The following is a 23,916-nucleotide window of genomic DNA, read 5'->3' as shown; positions in this document are numbered from 1 at the left end:
CTAAACCTGGCCTTTAGGAGGCCAAAGGTGCGTTCGATCACCCTCCTAGTACGCCCATGTGCCTCATTGTACCGTTCCTCTGCCCTGGTCCGGGGATTCCTTACTGGGGTCAGTAGCCACGACAGGTTGGGGTACCCAGAGTCCCCCAATAGCCATACACGGTGTCTCTCTAGCTGTTCCATCACGTAAGGGATGCTGCTATTCCTCAGGATGTAGGCGTCATGCACTGACCCTGGGAATTTGGCATTTACATGCGAGATGTACTGGTCAGCCAAACACACCACCTGGATGTTCATGGAATGGTAACTTTTTCTGTTCCTGTACACCTGCTCCCTGTCTCTTGGGGGAACCAAAGCCACATGGGTCCCATCAATGGCACCAATGACGTTGGGAATATGTCCAAGGGCGTAGAAATCACCCTTCACTGTAGCCAATTCGCCCACCTCAGGGAAAAGGATGTAGCTCCTCACGTATTTCATCAGGGCAGACAACACTCTGGATAACACCTTCGAAAACATGGGCTGAGACATCCCAGAAGCAATTCCCACTGTTGTCTGAAATGACCCACTTGCCAAGAAATGGAGTACTGACAGGACCTGCACCAGAGGGGGAATCCCTGTGGGTTGGCGGATGGGGGACATCAGGTCGGGCTCCAGCTGGGCACACAGTTCATGTATAGTGGCACGGTTAAGAGGGTAGGTCAGGATAATGTGGCGTTCTTCCATTGTCGACAGGTCCACCAGCGGTCGGTACACGCGAGGATTCATCCGTCTCATCGCCAACCCCAGCGGACGGTGCCTAGGAAGGACAACATGGAGCACACAGTCAAGCAACCCACAGGTACGTACTCACAGCTAGCACAGTAAACGATTCTCTATGCAGTGAATGGTGTGTCTGAGTGGCTATGCAAGGCCTAGGCCTGTGTGGCGCAGTTGAAATTGAGCCATGTGGACCCTCGAAATGGCGGCTGCCTGACCTGTGAAGTGTGACAATGGGATGTGAGGTCAATGCGCTGGCGTGGCACACCGCGGCGGACGGCGGTCGAAGACCGCGGCGCGAAGCCGCATTGGTTAACATTGAAGCCTATGGGTTTCAGGAGCCAATGGCGAAGGGCGCCGGCGGTGGCGGTACGCACCGCCGCGGTACGCACCGCCGCGGACGTGACCTCCATTTTCTATCTACTTATCCACTTGCGACTTGAACTTTCACAGGAGAGGAGACCTATACTGCAAGTGTTGCTGTGACCTCGGTCTGGAAGGGACAATGGCTGCTGCGACTGGGGAAAGGGCCCCTGCCTTCACTGGAGAGGAGTTGGAGAAACTTGTGGATGGGGTCCTCCCCCAATATGCGCTACTCTACGGTCCTCCAGACCAACAAGTGAGTTTAATTCAATATGGATTTGGGGCCACTGGCTGGCTTGGGGGCCTGGCGGGGGCCCTGGCGGGGGGCCTGGCGGGGATGGGGGGCATGTTGGGGCTGGCGGGGGGCCTGGCGGGGATGGGGGGCATGTTGGGGCTGGCGGGGGCATGGCGGGGGGCCTGGCGGGGATGGGGGGCATGTTGGGCCTGGCGGGGGGCCTGGCGGGGGGCCTGGCGGGGATGGGGGGCATGTTGGGGCTGGCGGGGGGCATGGCGGGGGGCCTGGCGGGGATGGGGGGCATGTTGGGGCTGGCAGGGGGTCTGGCGGGGGGCCTGGCGGGGATGGGGGGCATGTTGGGGCTGGCGGGGGGCCTGGCGGGGGGCCTGGCGGGGATGGGGGGCATGTTGGGGCTGGCGGGGGGCCATGGCGGGGGGGCCTGGCGGGGATGGGGGGCATGTTGGGCCTGGCGGGGGCCTGGCGGGGGGCCTGGCGGGGATGGGGGGCATGTTGGGCCTGGCGGGGGGCCTGGCGGGGGGCATGGCGGGGATGGGGGGCATGTTGGGCCTGGCGGGGGGCATGGCGGGGGGCATGGCGGGGATGGGGGGCATGTTGGGCCTGGCGGGGATGGGGGGCGTTGGGCCACTGGCAACGAAAATGCAGACAAACTTGAACGTGGTATTTCTCCCTCCCTGTACGTGTCACATAGGTCCGCGCCCATGAGAAGATCGGGATTTGGCGTGCCATCGCCAAGGAAGTCCGGACCCTGGGGGTCCACCATCGACGGGGCACCCACTGCCGCAAGAGGTGGGAGGACATCCGCCGCGGGACCAAGAAGACCGCCGAGTCTCTGCTGGGGATGGCCTCCCAACGTAGGCGGGGTGCCTGCCGTCAACTGACCCCCCTGATGTTCCGGATCCTGGCGGTGGCCTACCCTGATTTGGATGGGCGTGTGAGGGCAGCACAGCAGACACAAGGGGGTGAGTCCAAGCATTATCTACTCTGTTGTCGCGCAGTGGAGGTGTCTGGGTGGGGGAGGAGGGCTGTGGGTCCCCCTAGGCCAGGGCGATATCTGTAGGCTGGGCACCCCCGTAAGCCCCTGCGTCCCCAGCCACCACCCTCAGTAGTGTGTCAGTACAGCCATCCCTGGGCCGTGTCATCCATGGGAGCAGTTGTCAACTCTAGGCGTGTAGGGCATGTTCCACGGAATGCGTAGCGGACCCCAAGTGCGCAACTTAGTGCAGGGGGCATCTGTGTCTGTCATGTCCGCTAACTGTACCGGAGATCCATGTACTCAATATCTCTTTATTTCTCTCTCCCCCCCCCTTTTTGTTTGTCTTTCTGTGCTTGTGTGCATCAGCATCATCAGGCGGAGGAGAAGTGGCATCGGGGCAGGAGGGAGCTGCATCTCACATGGCCCAGGAGGGCCATGCCACAGAGTCTGACTGGACCAGTGAGACGGAGGGCGAGGGGAGCTCCACAACGGGGACGACTGGACCCTGCAGCGACACGGACACGTCCTCGGAAGGGAGCTCCCTTGCGGGAGTGGCACCATCCGTGCCCCCCGCCATTACAGGTACAGCCACCACCCAGCGCACCATCTCCGCCCTCCCAGCAGCCCCTCAGCGTTCGCCCCGTGCCCGCTCTGCCAGGAAGCCGGGCATCTCCTTCGCCCCAGGCACCTCAGGCCCTGCCCCTGTTACCCCCGCTGCCCTCAGTGCGGAGCTCATTGACCTCGTGAGGATGCTCATTGTTGGGCAGACTACCCTTTTGAATGCCATCCAGGGGGTGGAGAGGGAGGTTCATCGCAGCAATGCGTACCTGGAGGGCATTCATTCGGGTCAGGCTGCCCATCAGCGATCGTTCCAGGCTCTGGCCTCAGCACTGACGGCAGCCATTGTCCCTGTCTCCTGCCTCCCTCTACTAACTCCCTCCTCCCAGTCTCCTGTTCCTCTGCCTGTCCCACCCACACCATCAGACCAGCCTGCACACACCTCAACACCCAAGAGAAGCTCATCCAAACATAAGCACCACAGATCACGCAGACATTCACACACGCAACATTCCGATGCAGACATGCCAACAGTCACTACCACCTCTGTGACCCCCACCTCCTCGTCTCCCTCCTCCCTCCCTGTGACGTCTACACTCACACCTCCATTCACCTCACCATCAGCCAGTGTTTCCATCACCAGCACACCCTCCACTCCAGTCCGCACACGTGCAGTCACCACCCCCACTGCCATTTACACGTCCCCTGTGTCCTCTCCCACTGTGTCTGTCACCCCCTCTTCCACACCACACAAACGCAGCCACCCACCCACCCAACAGCCATCCACCTCACGACAGCCTATCCCTCCTGCACCTGCACCCAAAGACAGCAAACGTGACTCACCTACAACCACATCCTCTCCCTCCACTCCCATTCCCACTGTACCTACCACTCTCCATTGTCCCAAGAAACTCTTCCTCGCCACTGCTAACTTCTTTCCTGACCCTGAGCCCCCCCCCTCCTTCTCATCGGGGTAAGAAGAGCACCTCAGCCACCACCAGCCCTGCAGCCCCCTTGACAAGGGTGCAGGGGTATTGGAGCCCACCAGCCCGCATGTCTGGATCTTCGCCCAGCAGCAAGGGGACAGCCAGCCCACCCCCTGGGAAGAGGAGCAGAAGGCGGAAGGGGGCGCCGCAGGAGCCCGGCTTCTACATCCCCCCCCGGACACCACCCAGACACAGTCACCAGCCACAGCTCCAAAGGGAGGAAAGGGCCACAGACTCCCGACTAAGGAGGGCAAGGGCAGCAAGTCGGAGAGGTCAGGCTGCAGGCCTGCTGCCCAGGAGGAGCCCACCACCCCCATAGCCGTTGCCCAGGGAGGACCCAGCCCAGCTGGCCAGGAGGGCCCCTCCACCCACAGCCCAGGTGGGCATTGAAGGAGCACCATCCCCGCTGCCCAGGAGGGCACCACCAGGCAATGAGCAGTTGGCCATAGACCGGCCGCCGTCTCAAGAACCGCTGAACTGGGCCCCGCCGTCTCAAGCACCGCTGAACTGGGCCCCGCCGTCTCAAGAACCGCTGAACTGGGCCCCGCCGTCTCAAGCACCGCTGAACTGGGCCCCGCCGTCTCAAGAACCGCTGAACTGGGCCCCGCCGTCTCAAGCACCGCTGAACTGGGCCCCGCCGTCTCAAGCACCGCTCCGCTGGGGACCGCTGTCTCAAGAACCGCTGAACTGGGCCCCGCCGTCTCAAGCACCGCTGAACTGGGCCCCGCCGTCTCAAGCACCGCTGAACTGGGCCCCGCCGTCTCAAGAACCGCTGAACTGGGCCCCGCCGTCTCAAGCACCGCTGAACTGGGCCCCGCCGTCTCAAGCACCGCTCCGCTGGGGACCGCTGTCTCAAGAACCGCTGAACTGGGCCCCGCCGTCTCAAGCACCGCTGAACTGGGCCCCGCCGTCTCAAGCACCGCTGAACTGGGCCCCGCCGTCTCAAGAACCGCTGAACTGGGCCCCGCCGTCTCAAGCACCGCTGAACTGGGCCCCGCCGTCTCCAGCACCGCTCCGCTGGGGACCGCTGTCTCAAGAACCGCTGAACTGGGCCCCCGCCGTCTCAAGCACCGCTGAACTGGGCCCCGCCGTCTCAAGCACCGCTGAACTGGGCCCCGCCGTCTCAAGAACCGCTGAACTGGGCCCCGCCGTCTCAAGCACCGCTGAACTGGGCCCCGCCGTCTCCAGCACCGCTCCGCTGGGGACCGCTGTTTCAAGAACCGCTGAACTGGGCCCCGCCGTCTCAAGAACCGCTGAACTGGGCCCCGCCGTCTCAAGCACCGCTGAACTGGGCCCCGCCGTCTCCAGCACGCTGAACTGGGCCCCGCCGTCTCCAGCACCGCTCCGCTGGGGACCGCTGTCTCAAGAACCGCTGAACTGGGCCCCCGCCGTCTCAGGCACAGCTGAACTGGGCCCCGCCGTCTCAAGAACCGCTGAACTGGGCCCCGCCGTCTCAAGAACCGCTGAACTGGGCCCCGCCGTCTCAAGCACCGCTGAACTGGGCCCCGCCGTCTCAAGAACCGCTGAACTGGGCCCCGCCGTCTCAAGCACCGCTGAACTGGGCCCCGCCGTCTCCAGCACCGCTCCGCTGGGGACCGCCGTCTCAAGCACCGCTGAACTGGGCCCTTCAAGACAAGACCCGCTGAACTGGGCCCTTCAAGGCAAGAACCGCTGAACTGGGCCCTTCAAGGCAAGAACCGCTGAACTGGTCCCTTCCAGGCAGGGACCGCTGGCCCTTTGGCAGACGTGGCAGGGCAGGATCTGTCTCGGGCAGGGCTGCAGGATGTCCTCTGGCCAACATGCCTCCTCCAGTGGCAGTGGAGTCTGTTATGGACTGTTTGGACTGTGGCTTTGCTCTCCCCCAGGATGGCCCAGTGGGCAGGCCACCCACTGTATGGACTGTTTGGACTGTGGCTTTGCTCTCCCCAGGATGGCCCAGTGGGCAGGCCACCCACTGTATGGACTGTTTGGACTGTGGCTTTGCTCTCCCCAGGATGGCCCAGTGGGCAGGCCACCCACTGAATGGACTGTTTGGACTGTGGCTTTGATCTCCCCAGGATGGCCCAGTGGGCAGGCCACCCACTGTATGGACTGTGGCTTTGCTCTCCCCAGGATGGGCCAGTGGTCATGGAGTCCCCTCGTGGATCTGGCGTCGTGTACTCAAGTGGCTGAGGTGCCCCCCCCTTCCCTTCCCCCTGAGGTGCCTGTCCTATTTTCTTTCTGATGCCCCTGCAGTGTTCTCTCCGTGGAGTTCTTGTCGTGGGACTGGGCCTTGCCCCTTTGCACAGGACCCCTGTGGTCCACGGACAGTGGTTGGACTACATTTAGTAGCTGTATATATTTTGTACATATTTTATTTATTTATTGGGATTACTGGTGTCCATATTTCAATATATCTGCCCATTTATGATCTCTTCTTTTGGTCTTTGCATTATTTCGGAGGGGGGGGTTTGGGGGTTGTGACAGTGATCTGTGGGAATGCATTGATGTGTGTGTTGTAGTGGGTGTGGGTGGGTGGGTGTGTGCCGGTAATCTTTTCCCTCCCCTGTGTCGTAGGTGCAGTACTCACCGATGTCTTCCGCGCCGCCGGGCGTGCTCCTGGTACAGGAGCAGGTATAGGAGTGCGGGGATGACCTGCAACTCGGGTTCCATACTGCCGGAATCTCGCGTGGAGTATGTGGAGGTGAGCGTTTTCCCGTTCGTAGTCTGTTTCCGCGTGTTTTTATCGGCGGTGCTCCCGCCCCGGAAAAGGTGGCGGATTGGTGGGTCGTGATAGGGTGGGGCGGTACATTGTCTGCCGCCTGGCTGTTGGCGGGGACCGCCGCGCTGTTTGTTTGTTCCGCCGTGGCGGGCGGAGTGTTAATGCGGCGGGCTGTGTTGGCGGTTCCCGCCAGGGTCAGAATTGCATATTTTGGACCGCCGGCCTGTTGGCGGCTTGGCCGCCGCATTATCACCGACCGCCAGGGTCAGAATGAGGGCCTTGCTCTGCTAAGATCATCATCTTATCAGTTTTTAGGGACAGCAGAGATGTAAACAAAAAACTTTACCAAAGTTTTTGCATTTCTGTAAGTGGTAATTGATTTTTCCTATTTTGGGGGTTTTCGTTTACAGTTAGCTGTAGAAATAGTTGTGAAACCCATGTGTGTAACCTGAAAGCTATACATTTTGGTAAGTAGACGACATTTGGAATTCAGCAAGGGATCGTGTGTGTAGATTTCTAAGGGTTTTCAAACATAAACTCATTGTTTAGCTTTTAAAAACTCATGAAAATAAATAGGAATACATAGAAATATAGGACAATGTTTTCATTAGTAATTTAGGCCCTCATTCTGACCCTGGCGGTCGGTGATAAAGCGGCGGCCAAGCCGCCAACAGGCCGGCGGTCTAAAATATGCAATTCTGACCCTGGCGGGAACCGCCAACACAGCCCGCCAACTTAACACTCCGCCCGCCACGGCGGTACAAACAAACAGCGCGGCGGTTCCCGCCAACAGCCAGGCGGCAGACAATGTACCGCCCACCCTATTACGACCCACTAATCTGCCACCTTTTCCGGGGCGGGAGCACCGCCGATAAGAACACGGCGGAAACAGACTACGAACGGGGAAAACGCTCACCTCTACGCACTCCACGCGAGATTCCGGCAGTATGGAACCAGAGTTGCAGGTCATCCCCGCACTCCTATTCCTGCTCATATACCAGGAGCACGCCCGGCGGCGCGGAAGACATCGGTGAGTACTGCACCTACGACACAGGGGAGGGAAAAGATTACCGGCACACACCCACCCACCCACACCCACTACAACACACACATCAATGCATTCCCACAGATCACTGTCACAACCCACAAACCACCCCCCTCCGAAATAATGCAAAGACCAAAAGAAAAGATCATAAACGGGCAGATATATTGAAATATGTACACCAGTAATCCCAATAAATAAATAAACTATGTCCAAAATATATACAGCTACTAAATGTAGTCCAACCACTGTCCGTGGATCACAGGGGTCCTGTGCAAAGGGGCAAGGCCCAGTCCCACGACAAGAACTCCACGGAGAGAACACTGCAGGGGCATCAGAAAGAAAATAGGACAGGCACCTCAGGGGGAAGGGAAGGGGGGGCACCTCAGCCACTTGAGTACACGACGCCAGATCCACGAGGGGACTCCATGACCACTGGCCCATCCTGGGGAGAGCAAAGCCACAGTCCATACAGTCCATACAGTGGGTGGCCTGCCCACTGGGCCATCCTGGGGAGAGCAAAGCCACAGTCCAAACAGTCCATACAGTGGGTGGCCTGCCCACTGGCCCATCCTGGGAGAGCAAAGCCACAGTCCATACAGTCCATACAGTGGGTGGCCTGCCCACTGGGCCATCCTGGGGAGAGCAAAGCCACAGTCCAAACAGTCCATACAGTGGGTGGCCTGCCCACTGGGACATCCTGGGGAGAGCAAAGCCACAGTCCAAACAGTCCATACAGTGGGTGGCCTGCCCACTGGGCCATCCTGGGGAGAGCAAAGCCACAGTCCATACAGTCCATACAGTGGGTGGCCTGCCCACTGGGCCATCCTGGGGAGAGCAAAGCCACAGTCCAAACAGTCCATACAGTGGGTGGCCTGCCCACTGGGCCATCCTTGGGAGAGCAAAGCCACAGTCCAAACAGTCCATACAGTGGGTGGCCTGCCCACTGGGCCATCCTGGGGAGAGCAAAGCCACAGTCCAAACAGTCCATACAGTGGGTGGCCTGCCCACTGGGCCATCCTGGGGAGAGCAAAGCCACAGTCCATACAGTCCATAACAGACCCCACTGCCACTGGAGGAGGCAAGTTGGCCAGAGGACATCCTGCAGCCCTGCCCGAGATAGATCCTGCCCTGCCACGTCTGCCAAAGGGCCAGCGGTTCTTGCCTTGAAGGGCCCAGTTCAGCGGTTCCTGAGACGGCGGGGCCCAGTTCAGCGGTTCTTGAGACGGCGGGGCCCAGCGGAGCAGTGCGTGAGACGGCGGGGCCCAGCGGAGCGGTTCTTGAGACGGCGGGGCCCAGCGGAGCGGTGCTTGAGACTGCGGGGCCCAGTTCAGCGGTCCTTGCCCTGAAGGGCCCAGTTCAGCGGTTCTTGAGACGGCGGGGCCCAGTTCAGCGGTTCTTGAGACGGCGGGGCCCAGCGGAGCAGTTCTTGAGACGGCGGGGCCCAGCGGAGCGGTGCTTGAGACTGCGGGGCCCAGTTCAGCGGTTCTTGCCTTGAAGGGCCCAGTTCAGCGGTCCTTGCCCTGAAGGGCCCAGTTCAGCGGTTCTTGAGACGGCGGGGCCCAGTTCAGCGGTTCTTGAGACGGCGGGGCCCAGCGGAGCGGTTCTTGAGACGGCGGGGCCCAGCGGAGCGGTGCTTGAGACTGCGGGGCCCAGTTCAGCGGTCCTTGCCCTGAAGGGCCCAGTTCAGCGGTTCTTGAGACAGCGGGGCCCAGTTCAGCGGTTCTTGAGACGGCGGGGCCCAGTTCAGCGCTCCTTGCCTTGAAGGGCCCAGTTCAGCGGTTCTTGAGACGGCGGGGCCCAGTTCAGCGGTTCTTGAGACAGCGGGGCCCAGTTCAGCGGTCCTTGCCCTGAAGGGCCCAGTTCAGCGGTTCTTGAGACGGCGGGGCCCAGTTCAGCGCTCCTTGCCCTGAAGGGCCCAGTTCAGCGGTTCTTGAGACTGCGGGGCCCAGTTCAGCGCTCCTTGCCTTGAAGGGCCCAGTTCAGCGGTTCTTGAGACGGCGGCCGGTCTATGGCCAACTGCTAATTGCCTGGTGGTGCCCTCCTGGGCAGCGGGGATGGTGCTCCTTCACTGCCCACCTGGGCTGTGGGTGGTGGGGCCCTCCTGGCCAGCTGGGCTGGGTCCTCCCTGGGCAGTGGCTATGGGGGTGGTGGGCTCTCCCGGGGCAGCTGTGCCGGTTCCTCCCGGGGCAGCGGCTATGGGGGTTGTGGGCTCCTCCTGGGCAGCAGGCCTGCTGCCTGACCTCTCCGACTTGCTGCCCTTGCCCTCCTTAGCCGTGGGCCTGTGGCCCTTTCCTCCCTTTGGAGCTGTGGCTGGTGACTGTCTCTGGGTGGTGTCCGGGGGGGATGTAGAAGGCGGGCTCCGGCGGCGACCCTTCCGCCTTCTGCTCCTCTTCCCAGGGGGTGGGCTGGCTGTCCCCTTGCTGCTGGGCGAAGATCCAGACATGCGGGCTGGCGGGCTCCAATACCCCTGCACCCTTGTCAAGGGGGCTGCAGGGCTGGTGGTGGCTGAGGTGCTCTTCTTACCCCGACGAGAAGGAGGGGGGGCTCAGGGTCAGGAAAGAAGTTAGTAGTGGCGAGGAAGAGCTTCTTGGGACAATGGAGAGTGGTAGGTACAGTGGGAATGGGAGTGGAGGGAGAGGATGTGGTTGTAGGTGAGTCACGTTTGCTGTCTTTGGGTGCAGGTGCAGGAGGGATAGGCTGTCGTGAGGTGGATGGCTGTTGGGTGGGTGGGTGGCTGCGTTTGTGTGGTGTGGAAGAGGGGGTGACAGACACAGTGGGAGAGGACACAGGGGACGTGTAAATGGCAGTGGGGGTGGTGACTGCACGTGTGCGGACTGGAGTGGAGGGTGTGCTGGTGATGGAAACACTGGCTGATGGTGAGGTGAATGGAGGTGTGAGTGTAGACGTCACAGGGAGGGAGGAGGGAGACGAGGAGGTGGGGGTCACAGAGGTGGTAGTGACTGTTGGCATGTCTGCATCGGAATGTTGCGTGTGTGAATGTCTGCGTGATCTGTGGTGCTTATGTTTGGATGAGCTTCTCTTGGGTGTTGAGGTGTGTGCAGGCTGGTCTGATGGTGTGGGTGGGACAGGCAGAGGAACAGGAGACTGGGAGGAGGGAGTTAGTAGAGGCAGGCAGGAGACAAGGACAATGGCTGCCGTCAGTGCTGAGGCCAGAGCCTGGAACGATCGCTGATGGGCAGCCTGACCCGAATGAATGCCCTCCAGGTACGCATTGCTGCGATGAACCTCCCTCTCCACCCCCTGGATGGCATTCAAAAGGGTAGTCTGCCCAACAATGAGCGTTCGGAGGAGGTCAATGACCTCCTCACTGAGGGCAGCGGGGGTAACAGGGGCAGGGCCTGAGGTGCCTGGGGCGCAGGAGATGCCCGGCTTCCTGGCAGAGCGGGCACGGGGCGAATGCTGAGGGGCTGCTGGGAGGGCAGAGATGGTGCGCTGGGTGGCGGCTGTACCTGTAATGGCGGGGGGCACGGATGGTGCCACCCCCGCAAGGGAGCCCCCTTCCGAGGACGTGTCCGTGTAGCTGCAGGGTCCAGTCGTCCCCGTCGTGGAGCTCCCCTCGCCCTCCGTCTCACTGGTCCAGTCTGACTCTGTGGCATGGCCCTCCTGGGCCAAGTGAGATGCAGCTCCCTCCTGCCCCGATGCCACTTCTCCTCCGCCTGATGATGCTGATGCACACAAGCACAGAAAGACAAACAAAAAGGGGGGGGGAGAGAGAAATAAAGGGATATTGAGTACATGGATCTCCGGTACAGTTAGCGGACATGACAGACACCGATGCCCCCTGCACTAAGTTGCGCACTTGGGGTCCGCTACGCATTCCGTGGAACATGCCCTACACGCCTAGAGTTGACAACTGCACCCATGGATGACACGGCCCAGGGATGGCTGTACTGACAAACTACTGAGGGTGGTGGCTGGGGACACAGGGGCTTACGGGGGTGCCCAGCCTACAGATATCGCCCTGGCCTAGGGGGACCCCCAGCCCTCCTCCCCCACCCAGACACCTCCACTGCGCGACAACAGAGTAGATAATGCTTGTACTCACCCAGACTTGTGTCTGCTGTGCTGCCCTCACGCGCCCATCCAATTCAGGGTAGGCCACCGCCAGGATCCGGAACATCAGGGGGCTCAGTTGACGGCAGGCACCCCGCCTACGTTGGGAGGCCATCCCCAGCAGAGACTCGGCGGTCTTCTTGGTCCCGCGGCGGATGTCCTCCCACCTCTTGCGGCAGTGGGTGCCCCGTCGATGGTGGACCCCCAGGGTCCGGACTTCCTTGGCGATGGCACGCCAAATCCCGATCTTCTCATGGGCGCGGACCTATGTGACACGTACAGGGAGGGAGAAATACCACGTTCAAGTTTCTCAGCATTTTCCTTTCCAGTGGCCCAACGCCCCCCATCCCCGCCAGGCCCCCCGCCATGCCCCCGCCAGGCCCAACATGCCCCCCATCCCCGCCAGGCCCCCCGCCAGGCCCAACATGCCCCCCATCCCCGCCAGGCCCCCCGCCAGGCCCAACATGCCCCCCATCCCCGCCAGGCCCCCCGCCATGCCCCCCGCCAGGCCCAACATGCCCCCCATCCCCGCCAGGCCCCCCGCCAGGCCCCCGCCAGGCCCAACATTCCCCCCATCCCCGCCAGGCCCCCCGCCAGGCCCAACATGCCCCCCATCCCCGCCAGGCCCCCCGCCAGGCCCCCAAGCCAGCCAGTGGCCCCAAATCCATATTGAATTAAACTCACTTGTTGGTCTGGAGGACCGTAGAGTAGCGCATACTGGGGGAGGACCCCATCCACAAGTTTCTCCAACTCCTCTCCAGTGAAGGCAGGGGCCCTTTCCCCAGGCGCAGCAGCCATTGTCCCTTCCAGACCGAGGTCACAGTAACACTTGCAGTATAGGTCCTCTCCTGTGAAAGTTCAAGTCGCAAGTGGATAAGTAGATAGAAAATGGCGGTGACGTCCGCGGCGGTGCGTACCGCGGCGGTGCGTCCCGCCACCGCCGGCGCCCTTCGCCATTGGCTCCTGAAACCCATAGGCTTCAATGTTAACCAATGCGGCTTTGCGCCGCGGTCTTCGCCCGCCGCCCGCCGCGGTGTGCCACGCCAGCGCATTGACCTCACATCCCATTGTCACACTTCACAGGTCAGGCAGCCGCCATTTCCAGGGCCCACATGGCTCAATTTCAACTGCGTCACACAGGCCTAGGCCTTGCATAGCCACTCAGACACGCCATTCACTGCATAGAGAATCGTATACTGTGCTAGCTGTGAGTACGTACCTGTGGGTTGCTTGACTGTGTGCTCCATGTTGTCCTTCCTAGGCACCGTCCGCTGGGTTGGGCGAGGAGACGGATGAATCCTCCCGTGTACCGACCGCTGGTGGACCTGTCGACAATGGAAGAACGCCACATTATCCTGACCTACCGTCTTAACCGTGCCACTATCCATGAACTGTGTGCCCAGCTGGAGCCCGACCTGATGTCCCCCATCCGCCAACCCACAGGGATTCCCCCTCTGGTGCAGGTCATGTCAGTACTCCATTTCTTGGCAAGTGGGTCATTTCAGACAACCGTGGGAATTGCTTCTGGGATGTCTCAGCCCATGTTTTCGAAGGTGTTATCCAGAGTGTTGTCTGCCCTGATGAAATCCGTGAGGAGCTACATCATTTTCCCTGAGGTGGGCGAATTGGCTACAGTGAAGGGTGATTTCTACGCCCTTGGACATATTCCCAACGTAATTGGTGCCATTGATGGGACCCATGTGGCTTTGGTTCCCCCAAGAGACAGGGAGCAGGTGTACAGGAACAGAAAAAATTACCATTCAATGAACATCCAGGTGGTGTGTTTGGCTGACCAGTACATCTCGCATGTAAATGCCAAATTCCCAGGGTCAGTGCATGACGCCTACATCCTCAGGAATAGCAGCATCCCTTATGTGATGGAACAGCTACAGAGACACCGTGTATGGCTAGTGGGGGACTCTTGGTACACCAACCTGTCGTGGCTACTGACCCCAGTAAGGAATCCCCGGACCAGGGCAGAGGAACGGTACAATGAGGCCCATGGGCGTACTAGGAGGGTGATCGAACGCACCTTTGGCCTCCTAAAGGCCAGGTTTAGGTGCCTGCATATGACAGGTGGATCCCTAATGTACTCACCTAAGAAGGTGTGTCACATCATCGTGGCCTGCTGCATGCTTCACAACCTGGCTTTGCGCCGCCAGGTGCCTTTCCTGCAGGAGGATGGTCGAGACGGTGGTGTTGTGGCAGCGGTGGAACCTGAGGAGAGTGACGAGGAGGAAGACGACGGGGCTGAAACAGACAACAGGGACAGAATCATTGAACAGTACTTCCAATAGGACACAGGTAACATTTCAAAGATAATTTAGTAAATGTTAACTACTCTCCTGCATCTCTGCTGCCTGTCTATTTGCCCCAGTGTATGACGACTGAGTTTTGGCTTTTCCCTCCCTATTTCATATCTGGGGTCCCCACTACGAGTCCTGTGCTTCGTTTCCCCATGGACTACAGCTTTGTGGCAGCTGTTTGTTGACTTCACCATGTACAAGGACATATTTGCACTGTCATGTCAATTACAATCTATTGAAATCACAGCCAGACTCCAGATATTTTGGTGCAAAATAGGTGTTTATTTAAGTGCTCAAAATGGGATGGGTGGTTTCAAGTGGGTGGGGGCTATGGTGAAGGAATGTCCATGGCAGAGTCCAGAGTAACAGTCACACAGGTGCATTGTCCAGAGGCCTGTGGAGAGATGGAGCATGGGCAGTTCAAGGATGGACAGGGTGACAATGTGGGACAGTGGGATGACATCAGGTGGTATCCATTGCTGGCGGGGGTCTTGACATCCTACTCTGTCTTCTTGCGAGATCTCAGGGCCCTCTTGCGGGGTGGTTCTTCTCCTGCAGGAGGTGGGGGTCTGGTGGGCTGCTGCTGTGCGGGGGCCTCCTGTCCACTAGCGCCGGCGGAGGTGGTTGGCTGTTCTTGGTCCAGGCTAGTGGCAGGGGCCCTTGGGTGTTGTTGAGTGTCCGCCCTGTTGTTGACGAGGTCCTGCAGCAGCCCTACCATGGTAACCAGGGTGGAGGTGAGGGCTCTGATGTCCTCCCTGTACCCCCGATAGTGTTCCTCCTGCAGTACCTGGATCTCCTGGAACCGGGCCAGTACCGTCGCCATCGTCTCCTGGGAGTGGTTGTATGCTCCCATGATGGTGGTGAGGACCTTGTGGAGAGTGGGTTCCCTGGGCCTCTCCTCCCCCCCCTGTCGCACAGCTGCCCTCCGAGTTGCCCTGTTTCCCTGGGCCTCTGCCCCCTGGCCGGTGTGCCCACTACCACTGCCCCCAGGTCCCTGTTGTTGTTGGGGTGGTGGGTTATCCTGGGTGCCCTGTAGTGGTAGACACACCGCAGATTGACGCGCCCTGGAGACAGAGGCATGGGCCCGCTGGGTGGGAGCTGTGCTGGTGTTCCCAGAGGGGTTTGGGTCTGTAGTGGCCTGGGCCTGTGTGAGGGGAACCGACTGTCCAGAGGTCCCCGATGGTCCGGGCTGGTCATCGGTGTCCAGGTCGACAGAGCTGCTGTCATCGCTGACGGCCTCTTGGGTGGGGGGTGTGGAGAATTCTGGCCCCTCCGCCGCGGTGTGTTGACGGTCGGGTCCTGCAGGGGTATAGAGGTATGGTTATAGTTTCAATGTGTGGCATATGGGTGTATCTGTGGGTTCTCGTGTCCCCAAGTGCTGGCATTCGTGTGTGGGGGCTTTGGTGAGGGTGGCTTGTGGGGGGGATGTGTATATGCATTGGGCATGCTTTGGTGATGGGTGTCCATGCTTAGTGGACGCATGCAGGCCTAGGTTTTGGGATGTGTGGGTTGTGATGGTGAGACATTGGCGGGGAATAGGTGTGCTGGGGGTGGGGGTGAGGATGGTGGTGGGGGTGGGGGTGAGGGTGGGGTTCGAGGATGGGGGTGAGGGTGGGGTTCGAGGATGGGGGTGAGGTTTGGGGTATGATTTGGCATGCAGGTGGGGGGGAAGCAGTATTGAAGCTTCAACTTACCAGTATCCATTCCTCCGCCGACTCCTGCGAGGCCGTCAGGATGCAGGATGTTCAAGACTTCCTCCTCCCATGATGTGAATTGTGGGGGTTGAGGTGGGGGTCCTCCGCCAGTCTTCTGCACGGCGATGTTGTGCCTGGATACCATCGAACGCACCTTCCCCCGTAGGTCGTTCCATCGCTTCCTGATGTCTTCCCGATTTCTGGGGTGCTGTCCCACTGCGTTGACCCTGTCGACAATCCTCTGCCATAGCTCCGTCCTCCGGGCAATGCTGGTGTATTGTATCTGTGTGCCGAACAGCTGGGGCTCTACCCGAACGATTTCCTCCACCATGACCCTGAGTTCTTCGTCTGTGAAGCGGGGTTGTCTTTGGGGTGCCATGGGGTGGTGTGTATGAGGTGTGGGGTGGAGTATGTGTATTTAAGTGAGTTGAGTGTGGTGGTGTGTGTTGTTTTGTGTGTGGATAGTGTGTGGGTGATGGTGTTGAGTGGCTGTGGCTGTTATTTTTTGGATGCTGGTGTCTCGCTCTTGCCTTCTTTACGAATTTTTTAGCGTAGGGGTTTGTGGGTGATGTGGGTGTGTGTTTTATATTGTATTGTGTGTGTGGGAGTGGTGTGTGTATGTGTATCAGGTGTGTGGGATTCAAATCGTCCAATGTGGCTGAGTTTTGTTTGTTTGTGTGTATTCTGACCGCGGCGGTGTGTCCCGCCAATGGAATACCGCGTTTGAATGACCGCCGCGTGGATTCGTGGGTCGTAATGGGATGGGCGTATTTCTGTTGGCGTGACGGTGGAGGTTTTGTCACCTCCACTTTCCCGCCGACCGCTGGTCTGGCGGTCTGTTGTGGCGGTCGGATTTTCGGAGGTTTGCCTTCTGCGGGTCAGAATGACCGTGGCGGGTTTCCGCGACCGCGGCGGGATTATGGAGGATTACTGACCGGCGGTAGGCGCCTTTTACCGCCGAGGTCAGAATGACCCCCTTAGTGCCCAGATGGCAAAATGTGTTTAGTAAATTGTTAAAAGCAGTTTTTCAGTCACAAACTCTGAATCAAAGTATTTGATGCAGGCCGTACTCAGCTGCATTGGGGAAAGCGCTAAACGCCTGAAGGAACTTTTCAAGATCGTCACAGAGTTCTTCTGCTCAGCTGCCATCAAAAACACAATCCGACCCTCCTAGACCCTCTGTGACACACTAGCCGACTGTTTCCACAACAAAACCACAGCCATCTACAGCAAATTTCACCCCCAGCCCACCAGCATTGACCACCTTCTGGCCCCTTCAGGTGACTCCCCCATCCACCTGATAACCGACTGGAAGCCTCTATCCATCCAGGAAACAGAGACCCATTCCAGCTCACCCAATGACCCATGCTCCAACTAGACCTTCAACCTGGGCCAGAGGGAAATCAGCAGCATTTTCACTCCCATCCGCAACAACTCCATCAGGACTGCAACCATCCCCTGTGGGTGGATGGGGGAAGTAGCCCTCAAACTGCCCCACTGGGGAGGGGGCAGAAAGCCCACTAGAAATCAGGGATTTATTTTTTCTAAACTTCAAGGGATGGAATGGGCATTGCAATGCCCCAATGTGCCCCCCCCCAAAAAATCAGCACAGTCTTTCTGCCCCCACTGTGGGGCAGACGGGGGCAATACTCCCCAATTTGCCCCTTGGGGGAGATGAAAGGCCATGATGCACCAGGGATTTTTTTTATTCATCAAAGGGTGGAGGTTGCCCAGAATGGGAATTGCAAAACCCCCACCCCTCCCCAAAAGAATCAGCAGTCTTTCTGTCCCCCCCAGAGGTGGACAGGGCAATAGTGCCCAATATGCCCCCGGAGAGGGCAGAAAGCCAACTAGGCTCCAGGGATTTTTTTTATTCATGTAGGGGTGGGGGATGCCCGGTTTGGGCATTGCAGTACTTCCACTTCTCCCCTCAAAAATTCAGCACAGTCTTTTTGCTCCTCCGGAGGGCAGATGGGGGCAATAGTCCCCAGTCTTCCCCCGGAGGGACAAAACGCCCACTAGGCACCGGTGATTTTGTTTTGGAAGTGTAGGGGTAGGGGCTGCCCAGAATGTGCTTGGCAATGCCCTCCCCTACAAATAAATGGGCACAGTCACTCTGCACCCCGGGGGGCATATGGAGATTCTTCCCTCTTATCTGCCCTAAGTTTTTAGGGGCAGGGGTGGGGGGTCGTAGTAGTTAAGGTTTTAGAGGGGTGGGGGGTTGCAGTACCTTTAGGGGCAGGGTGGGGGGGTCAAGGTATTTTTAGTTTTTAGGGGCAGGGTTGGGGGGTCGGGCTAGTTTAAGTTAAAGAGGGTGTGTGGGTCACGATAGGTAAGTGGGGCTGGGGCAGGGTTAGGGATAGTTTTAGGAGCGGGGTACTTTTTATTTTTTGGGGGCAGGGGTGGGGGGTTGGGGTATTTTTAGGGGTGGGGTTGAGGTAGTTTAGGTTTTAGGGGTGTCGGGGTGTCACTGTTTTATTAGGGGTGGGGTGGGAGGTCGTGTATTTTTAGTTTTTAGGGGCAGGGTGGGGGTCAGGGTAGTTTAGGCTTTAGGGGAATGGGGGGTCCGGTAGTTTTAGGGGTAGCTAATAATTTATTGATTGATTATAGTTTATACTTTAGGGGGTGAGGCTTCACTGGAGTTTTAGGGGCGGGTAGGGAGTGGGATTATTTTTAGTTTGTAGGGGTGATTTGGGGTCGGGTAGTTTAGGTCTTAGGAGGGTGGGGGTTGCAGTAGTTTTATGGGTGGGGGTCGGGGTATTTTTTGTTTTTAGGATGTGTTTTAGGGGTGGGGTGGGGGTTGGGGCAGTTAAAGTTTTAGGGGGTTGGGGGGTTGCTGTAGTTTTAGGGGCAGGTAATGTAGGTTTTAGGGGGTGGGGGGTTGCAGTAGTTTGGGTGGCGGGGTGGGACAGTCGGGTATTTTTAGTTTTTAGGGGCGGGGTGGGGGGTTGGGGTAGTTTAGGTTTTAAGGGGGGTGGGAGTCATGGTAGTTTTATGGGCATCGGCGGGGGTTGGGGTATTTTTTGTTTTTAGGGGTAGTTTTAGGGGCGGTGGGGGTTGGTGTAGTTTAGGTTTTATGGGGTGGAGGTTGTTGTAGTTTTAGGGTCAGGGTATTTTTAGTTTTTAGGGCTGTGGAGTGTCACAGTAGTTTTAGGGGTGGGGTAGTTTACGTTTTAGGGGTGGGGTCAGGGTAGTGAGGTAGGGGTAGAATTGTTTTTAGGGGCAGGGGTGGGAAGCTGGAGTATGATTGTTTTAGGGTTGAGGGATCAGGTGGGGGGGTCATATGCTGGACCCACGCATGCCATTCCACACATGCCTTTACCAGGAATGCCTTTATAATGAAAAATTGTTGTTAAGGCATTCATGGTAACAATGCAGTTGTTATTCCGACTGCGTTGTTTAGGCATGCGTGGTTCCAGCATCTGTGGTTCCGACTTATATTTAGCCCAAAGCAACCAGCTGGTAGCCACCATAGAAATATTTAGGCTACCAGTAGCTGGTCTCCCAAGAGGACAAATCCAAGATGGCCAAAAGTTGCACCTGACTGTACCACAACAAGAGTATCCTTTGAACATCCTTTGCCTGCACCCTTCAGCATCAGGACCACTCCATTGTCGTCTATGGCAGTTGTTCAGTACAGTTTGTATCTTTTTGCTAACAAACACTCCGGTGGCCAGGTAACTGTCCAAATTGACCACTGTGGCCCCCTAAACCTCTGTCCTGCTGGAATTGGTCACCCAACCCAGGTTGGAGTAGTCGTTCCAAACTTCTCAAAGGCTTCCAAAGTTTTTGTTGACCCTTGCTTGTTTGCAGTTATATTTAAAGGGGATAATATTTCAATCAGTTTCTCTGGAGCCCTCCAGTGGATTTTGCTCTTGATGGTCACTAAAAATGGCTAACAATAGCTTTTCTTATAAAATGGTATCTTCATTCTTTTGAGTGTTGCTGATTTCTGATTTCATTTTCTGGTGCTGTTATATGCTTTACACATAGTTCCTTTGCAAAGCCTTACTGCTCATACCCAGAGCTACCCGAAGTTGAGTCTAAGGTTGGTAAACAAGCCTGGCTGGACTCAAGACTGCAATTTTTAATGTAATACATAATAAGGCCACCCAGCCCTGTCATCTAGTACACCCAAATCCTCACAATTCCCTAATTTGATGCCAGCCATCATTGATTAGTTTTATGTTGCATTTACATATTGCTACCTCACACCTCAATAGTTTTTTTTAAGTATGAAGTAGCGTAGGTGGCCTTCTGTTGACCAATCTGAATTCAAAATTTAAAGGTAAACCTATTAAACAGTTAAAAGTTAAATAGTTAAACTGATAACTACATTGATATCTAAAACACCAATTTCAAAGTTATGTTTAAAGTCAACAATCAAAATGATATATCATAAAGAATAAAATATGGCCTTAAGTTAAAGAGTTCAAAATGCAAACAGGTAAAATATTATAAACGTTTAGGTTAAAAAAGTTAAGCAAAATAGCAAGAAATGAAAAAGCAAAACTGTTAAAAAATTAGAAAGAAAAAACGATGGCATATCTCTGCAAATACGGATCTAAAGATACTACTCGTAAATGCCTTCATGAATTCCCAAAGTCGTAAACTTAGACGTTTGGTCTAAGTTTAGACCAAACATCTTAGTTTAACTTTGTGAATCAGACCTGTTATGTGGATAACTTCGACACAGGAGTACAGAGGTTTGGAGAGCTGTACAAATCTGGCACTGTGGCATGCAGTACAGTTTATCATCACAGCAAACAATTGTTTGTAAGCTCCAAAGAATCCAGAGCACTGCATTGCGTTCCAACAAGCTGATCGCAGTCAAGTTCTCTGATAGGTGTGATGTGTGCATGTGCATGCTCACTACATTTCATGATTAGAGCACTTCCCCCATTAGGGTTTGGGGTCAGATGGCCAAAGTGCAGAAGCCTACTTGTATACTTTCATAAAAAAGATATTTTTATTTGCATAACAGTAGCACAGGCATAATACTATACAAGCAGTTTGTGGTGCATCACCATGACAAGGCACATCATGTCACAGAAAATAATATCCAGGTCTTCCATGACATAAACACAGGTGACTATGCATTCTCCCCAGGCTCCACCAATACCAATTTCTACCTTTCTTTATCCATTACATCTTTATTCCATTTCTGTTCCATCTTCATGGCACCAAGTACCCCAAATCTTGTCCTCTTTTATTGACGCAGCCCATCTTGGTATACCACGTTTTCAGCGCTATGACACAGTTCATGTCTCTCTGCCAATCTCAAAACTTGGGAGGCATTGGCGCGCCCCAAGCTTTTGCAATATTCCTCTTTGCCACTCCAGCCCCAACATCCAGCCACAATGTCATATATTTTGGCCACGTCCCCTTCCCGTTCACATTCATGAAAAGACACTTGGCATCCATTGGGATCTCTACTATCACGACTCTGGACATTAAACCTGTCACACTTTCCCAGTAGGATTGGATCAGTGGCCAGGTCCACAGTATGTGTATAAATGTACTTCCACACCACAACCTTGTATGCAGTGCAACGTGGATTTCCTAGACATCTTTTGCAGCAGTGTTGTACATAGTATGATCAGTGTAGGATTCAGAGCTTGACCAGGTGGAACCCAGCCCTTGTTGCCATGATTCCTGGGCCCTAAAACCCATTACTCGATTCCTCATCATCCATGTCCCCCAGATCTGCCTGCCAGCAGTTCACAAGGGGACCCACACCATCTGGGGCATTGTGGGCAGAAAAATTACCTGGTTCTTCAGGCATAAAATGTGAGTTATAAAACTCACACTTGGTATAAGAAGCTATGTACCCACCTGATGCAGGTGCCAACATACAATGAATATGTTGTTTATCATCACACCATCATGGGAAAAAATCAGTTCTTTCCTTGACTTTACCCCTCATTGGGAGCCTTACTGCTTTAGAAACAGCAGCCTCCATTTCACATGCTCTGGAGTACAAGGCTAGGCTGCAGGATTGACACTTTGCCAATTACTTTCCTGAAGCAGCTGAAAAGACTCTACCAAGTTGTCATTGTAGAATCTGCTCTAAGCTAGAGAAGAAGCAGGAGATTGTTGTTTACTGTTCCCAGTGCCCATCTCAGCCAGCCCTGTGTTTTTCTACTTTATTGTGTACTATAGAAATGTGGAGCATTGGAAAATTTACTGAGATGGAGCTGCGGTAAAGTAAGGCTTTCAATGGCTGTGCATGGATAACTACCTTCATGGGCCACTACTTCACTAGGCAATCATCCGTATAATTATTGTTCCTCTACTTGAGAAAATCATGGACTTGCTTATGGCCTGCTCATCACCTTTACTCGCTGTCAGAACATGGTAGGTGTTCTGTTCACCAAATGACGAGTGCATTATAGTCCCCAAACTCCATATAATGGTGGATGGAACATAAACCACATTGTCACGGAGTACCATGTGTGGCAAAAATATAAAGTCTTGACAAGTTTTTGAAGTGCTTTTTAGGGCATTTATATATACAAGGACCACCCTGACTGCCCACTAGTGTAATAAGTCAAACAAATGTCATGTGGGACTCATTCACCAACATTATTACTTTTAAGCTCAATTAGTAACTTGTATCATAATCAATGTTCTTGAAAAAGGATACTGGACACAATATCTTGCATTTTCACATTTTAGTATATGGAAAATATACATTTCAGTATATATAAACATTGTAGACTCCACAGTGCTCATACAGTGAACTAATATGTATAGAACAGAATAAAGCAAGATACTGAATAGAGTCCAAGAATGTACATGATTTTATATCAAGCAAACATAAGCAGAGATCCTATCTGTTCATAAATGGTATGTCTTGGAAAACTATAATATGTTTTGAAAGCAACTTAGGAAGGGAGTGTCAACATTTCGCCCCACAGTTAGTCTTTGGGTGTTATAAGGACAAAAGTTGTCTGACTAAAGTTCCCTAGAAACCGTGGTATCTTAGGACCTTCAGTAAGACATCCTGTAAGCAATACATGCCAGAATGCTTCAATACAAAGTCTACAGTATATGTCAGGCAGCTCAGTTAGTCAGACAGTTCCAATGGGATAAACAAACTATTCAAGAGAATTACAGCTTTTTATTGTGTCTCAAAAGTGGTCACACGTACACATACAAGAGTATTCCTGGACAAAGCCAAACAATGCAAAATGGGTCACTGGGGGCCAGATGTAGGTATATTCCAATTTGCAACTTGCAAATTGCGAGTCAGAGTGACTCACAATTTGCGAGTCGCAAATTGGAATGTAGGATGGTGTCCCTGACACCATCTGCGACTCGCAAGTGGGTCGCAAAGGCCCACCTCAATAATATTAATGAGGTGGGTCGCAATTTGCAACCCCCTTGAGACTCGCTGCACTCACAGGGATGGTGGCCTGCTAGAGACACCAGAACACCATGCCTGTGACTGCTTTTAAATAAAGCAGTTTTTTTTGTGTAATGCAGCCCGCTTTCCTAAAAGGAAAACAAGATGCATTACAAAACTAAAAAATGAAACGTTTTCGTTTAATTTTTTCAGAGCAGGCAGTGGTCCATAGGACCACTGCCTGCTCTGGAAAAATGTTTTTAATGCCATTCACAAAGAGGAAGGGGTCCCACGGAGACCCCTTCCCTTTTGCAAATGGGTGAGCACTCATTTGTAATGGGTGCTAACCGTGATTGCTTTGCGACCTCATTCGCAATCACAAAGCAATCTGGCATTGCACTGCGACTCGCAATTAGGAAGGGGACTCCCCTTACTAATTGCGACTCGCAAACCCGTTTTGTGATTCGTGCAAACTGTTTGCTACATCTAGCTCTTAGTTCCTTAAACGGTTCTGTAGAGGTAAACAGAATACTCTGAAAAAGCACCTTTGCATTGTGTCACACCACCTGGTGGGACACAATGCAAAGGTGTGCTTTCTCAGAGTGGCATGTTTTGCATTGCTGGCAAATAGCAAACAGACGTAGAGCATATGATCACAAAAGTGTTTTAACCATCATAGCAGCAATTATGACATAAAAGCATACACAAATAAATTAAACAGGTCTTTCTGAGTCTGGCAGTCAATGCAAACATGGTTAAGACTGAAAAATTGATGTTTTGACTGCTTATCAAGACTTAACTGGGACTTCCTCCGGACAGATTAGTAGCAAGCTTGACCCATAAAGGAATAAACA

Source organism: Pleurodeles waltl, chromosome 2_1, assembly GCF_031143425.1.
Source record: "Pleurodeles waltl isolate 20211129_DDA chromosome 2_1, aPleWal1.hap1.20221129, whole genome shotgun sequence".
In the NCBI taxonomy this organism is placed as follows: domain Eukaryota; kingdom Metazoa; phylum Chordata; class Amphibia; order Caudata; family Salamandridae; genus Pleurodeles; species Pleurodeles waltl.
This window is presented reverse-complemented; position numbering follows the sequence as displayed.